The 5,000-nt window shown below is 48.2% G+C and overlaps 1 non-coding gene and 1 pseudogene across 1 annotated transcript; both read right to left on the bottom strand.

Moving 5' to 3' along the window:
* Window positions 1–1,983, bottom strand: part of LOC139997682 (large subunit ribosomal RNA) — a 4,388-nt pseudogene extending 2,405 nt beyond the window's left edge.
* A 1,820-nt stretch (window positions 1,984–3,803) lies between these two features.
* LOC139997680 (5.8S ribosomal RNA) lies at window positions 3,804–3,958 on the bottom strand. The gene has a single exon (XR_011803028.1). It is a non-coding gene; the product is annotated as a 5.8S ribosomal RNA (ribosomal RNA).
* Between the last annotated feature and the right edge of the window lie 1,042 nt (window positions 3,959–5,000).

Raw genomic sequence — 5,000 nt, 5'->3', positions numbered from 1 at the left:
TTTGTCATTTGCGTTCGAAAAGCGTGAATTTTAGGACACCTCATCAACATTAGATTTCTCTTAGGGCTTAGGATCGACTGACTCGTGTGCAACGGCTGTTCACACGAAACCCTTCTCCACGTCAGTCCTCCAGGTCCTCGCTGGAGTATTTGCTACTACCACCAAGATCTGCACCGACGGCGGCTCCAGGCAGGCTCACGCCCAGACCCTTCTGCGCACACCGCCGCGACCCTCCTACTCGTCAAGGCTTCATGGAGAACGGGAACTAAATCCCGTTCCTGCGCACTTGCCGTTGACGGCGGAGTATAGGCGCGACGCTTCAGCGCCATCCATTTTCAGGGCTAGTTGCTTCGGCAGGTGAGTTGTTACACACTCCTTAGCGGATTCCGACTTCCATGGCCACCGTCCTGCTGTCTTAAGCAACCAACGCCTTTCATGGTATCCCATAAGCGTCGACTTAGGCGCCTTAACTCTGCGTTTGGTTCATCCCACAGCGCCAGTTCTGCTTACCAAAATTGGCCCACTTGGCACTCTGATCCAAGAAAAATTTTATCAATTTATATCTCGTGGCTTCATGAAAATTCAAGCAAGCCAGAGATCTCACCCATTTAAAGTTTGAGAATAGGTTGAGGTCGTTTCGGCCCCAAGGCCTCTAATCATTCGCTTTACCAGATGAGACTCGTTATGCGTTCGAGTCGAGTGCCAGCTATCCTGAGGGAAACTTCGGAGGGAACCAGCTACTAGATGGTTCGATTAGTCTTTCGCCCCTATACCCAGTTCCGACGATCGATTTGCACGTCAGAATCGCTACGGACCTCCATCAGGGTTTCCCCTGACTTCGTCCTGACCAGGCATAGTTCACCATCTTTCGGGTCCCAACGTGTACGCTCTAGGTGCGCCTCTTCTCGCAATGAGAACGAGACGCCCCGGGAGTGCGAGGCCTAATCGTAACGAGGCCCATCCTCCCTTAGTCGACTTCACGGACGACTTTCACTTTCATTTCGCCTTTAGGTTTATCAAATCCCAATGACTCGCGTACATGTTAGACTCCTTGGTCCGTGTTTCAAGACGGGTCCCGAGAGTACCCAAAGCAATAGCGTCGCCGACCGGTAATTCAAAGTTTGGCCAGTCCAAGGACTCCGCCTGCCAACAGCCCGCCAGGCCCGGTTACGGCGCTAAGTCCGTACATCCGGTATCTAGACTGGAACGAGCTTGCGGCGGTCCTGGACGCAGTGCGTTCGAGAATTTTGCGGCCCGATACCGTCTGAGTACCGTCGCGCAGTCGGCCGGGCATCCAAGGGGCTGTCATCGTACGCTAAAAGCGACGGACAGTCTTCGCCTCGGGCCTTAGACCGACACGCAACGGGTCGCGACGTTCTACTAGGGGAGAAGTGCACGACTACATAGCCGGAACATTCGCCGCGGGTGGTGTGCCCACGCCGATGGGAAACCCGCCGTAACGGGACCATCCGGGGCACTATCGCACCAACACGGGAGCCAGCTTCGTTGACGATGAATCTCCCCATTCGATCTTTTGGGTTTCTCGGGTTTACCCCTGAACGGTTTCACGTACTCTTGAACTCTCTCTTCAAAGTTCTTTTCAACTTTCCCTCACGGTACTTGTTCGCTATCGGTCTCGTGGTCATATTTAGCCTTAGATGGAGTTTACCACCCACTTAGGGCTGCACTCTCAAGCAACCCGACTCTAAGGAGAGATCCACCCGAGACGCGTACCGGTCGCTACGGGCCTGGCACCCTCTATGGGTAAGTGGCCCCATTCAAGATGGACTTGGACGCGATTCGATGTCTCGGGATAAACGGATCCTCCTGAACACTACATTTCCCAGCGGCGTTAACCGCGGGATTCAGTGCTGGGCTCATTCCTGTTCGCTCGCCGCTACTAAGGAAATCCTTGTTAGTTTCTTTTCCTCCGCTTATTAATATGCTTAAATTCAGCGGGTAATCTCGCCTGCTCTGAGGTCGTCGAAATTTTATTATTTCTTTTCAAAGTTATACCACAAACTGTACGCTCTTTTCGGGGTTTCGACACGTAATACGAAAGGTATATTAATACCAACGACGCACAGGGATTATGTCGTTCGATTTTTTCCTTGTATCGTTCGATAACCAACTATTTTTCTCTTTTCGGATCAACACAATATCGTCGACTACTCGAAGGTACGTACGAGCCAAAATGAAAGCTCGGTGTCTCCTCTCTCTTTTGTTCGACAAAAGAAAAAAGGCACTTAAAACGCCGCATATTCGGGCAGGCGGGACAACGACAAAAAAAAAAAACGACGACGACGACGTCCGGTTGTTCTCGACTCGCGTCGGAGTATATATGTATATATTATAATCGGATATATCTTTTTATCTATCCAGGGCGCGTTAAAACAAACGACGAGGAGAGACTACGACAACGAGGAGATAAAGGTCGGACACCTTTTCTTCTTACCCTCGGCGCGCTCTCGCACACGATCGTTTCATGTTTCTTTTGTCCCCTAAAGGATACATATACCGTTACAACATATTTACGTTCGAATATACACTCGACGGTCGATAAACCGTAAAGACGCATCGTCCGATACGTTTTTTCTTTTGCTGTCGCGTTCCGACGCAAAATCCCAAGAAAAGGGCGAGAATGCCAGAGACAGCCATGTAAACCATCGGTGACTTATCATGGTCCAGAGAATAAAGGGTTAAAGGAAAAAAGAAATCCCATTTTTAACGTGCGTGGTACACCTTCGTCGTGTATATATCGTTCGATGAAACCACGAGCGCACAAAAGGAGGAACAAAAGCGTTTCGAGATCGATCTTCGGTGTAAATGTCATTGTTCATTTGCGTTCGACCGTTGTTCGATAAAAGAAATTTAACACACGAACAACAATGAAGGGAGACTCTCGCAAGACGATCACCAAATAAGCGTTTATCGTTCGATCGGTCCGGGTTTTTCAACGTCCGTCCGGCACAATTATGCACTTCGAGGACTGGACGACCGGAACCCGTATTGGGATCGCGCGGTCTTCCGCTTCTAATCAACGACAACGAAGCGATCTGCGCTTGTAAATGTTAAAAAAAACGTGGCGAAGCTACGATCTCGTAATAATTTAACCGTGAAAGAGCTTCCGTCGCACGTTTATTTTTAACTTTTCCCCTCGTTGTATAAACTTTCGCACCGTCGAAAAAAAAATTCGACAATCATTTCAGACAACGTCGGGAGCGCGGAGAAACGCCGTAAACACGCTCTACTCTCGGCTTGCTTCCTTCAATTGGTGTCTAACAATTCTCTCGCAGGGCGAAGAATCATTTTCTCTCTCGTCTAAATATCCTTCTGTAGTTAGGTGTTTTCGACTCGGGAGCGCTCTTTCACGGGCGGTCGTATATGGTCTCTTTTAGGGGTTTAACTAGAAACCACGACTCACGCAAGCCGAGATAAGCGCATTCCGCCGAGAAGATCCTAAAAACTAAGAATTGCGAGATATACGAAAATGTTCTTCTGTCGCCTGTGAAAAAAATGAACACTAGCAAAGAGAGGGCGAGACACGAACGTTCCATTTAACATTCTCCGCGTCAAACGCCGACGAAATGTCCAACCATCGCTCGTACGTTTTCGCCAATTTCGCAAGTTGTTCTCTCTCTCGCGTTCGACCATCGGATCCCGCTCCGAAACGTTCGACTTTTCGGCGTTTAACAGTTTCGTTTTATCTAGTCGAACGACGAGCGGTACCGAAAAAAATTTAACAATGAAGAGAAAACCTTTTGCTGCTAAAGGCAAACGCAAGCAGTCTTTAGTTATATAAACGACCCTCAGCCAGGCGTGGTCCAGGAATTGTATCCGTGGACCGCAATGTGCGTTCGAAATGTCGATGTTCATGTGTCCTGCAGTTCACACGTTGACGCGCAATTAGCTGCGTTCTTCATCGACCCACGAGCCAAGTGATCCACCGTTCAGGGTAATCGTATAAAAATTTTTGTTCATATTTAACAACTCAGCGTCTGAAAACCAGTATGTACGTGATTTATTTAACCTGGTTTATAAATTCGTTCGATTGTCCATAGAATACTAACTCCAATCCAAGCGCAAGATCGAGTATCGGTATTCGGACGTCGTCCCGTCATAGCTCTGTTCACAGATTTACCCGAGCTGATTGATGATTAAGACGACACGATAACGTCCATGGACGGGTAAAGGACCGTATAAAACTACAGAACCGCCGATGAAACAACGCTCTGTGACGCATTTCTCTTCGTGCGGCGAGTTTTCAGTCCGTTCCGGGTGGTAAAGTCATTCAAAAACCGTGGAAAATACGAAACGCGCTGTCGCGCGTAACACAGAGTCTCCTGCTCGCTGCTTACATATATTGGACGTCTTGGCGGTATCGCGAGATTCAATACGGACACTCCATGGCCGGCGTCAGATCGGTCTACCAACGAAGGAGACTACGCTATCGTTTTCGCTTCTCAGCCGGTCCGTAAAGCGATACGTTACCATATCGTCCGTCGTAAGCAGGCGGACTCTCGTGAAGTTGCGACTTCGTTCGTCGAAGCGGTTTCGTGGTTCGATTTCCATCGGTTACCCGGACACCCCCCGCGTGAAAGCCTCCGTGTCACACTCTAAATTTCGTTTCTCGTTTAACACGAAATAGAGAGAGGCTAAAAGGGGGTGTTCCCTTTGGTCCAAAGACAAAATTTATAGAGAGAAAGAAAATAAAATGAGAGTCTCTCACGAAGCGGGCGAAAAAAAAAAAACAAGAAATTTAACAATTTTTTTTCGCAAACCCATGCATTTCGTTACCAAACGTCCCAAAATATTTCTTTATATTCTCTCTCGTGTTTTCACACGGGGTCGAGAGAGTACGCAACACGAATCAAGAATAAAAATTATAGAAAGGAAAGTCCGATAAGAATATTTCGAGATTCTTATAACCTTCACCTCTTCCTTACTTCTCCGAAATCTCTCCGCTTTCCTGGCGCGTATCTATTTAACAATTTCGATTC

The sequence above is a fragment of the Bombus fervidus genome, unplaced genomic scaffold, assembly GCF_041682495.2.
Source record: "Bombus fervidus isolate BK054 unplaced genomic scaffold, iyBomFerv1 scaffold0138, whole genome shotgun sequence".
NCBI lineage: Eukaryota > Metazoa > Arthropoda > Insecta > Hymenoptera > Apidae > Bombus > Bombus fervidus.
Note: the sequence above shows the minus strand (reverse complement) of the source record. Positions and strands in the feature narration are given on the sequence as shown.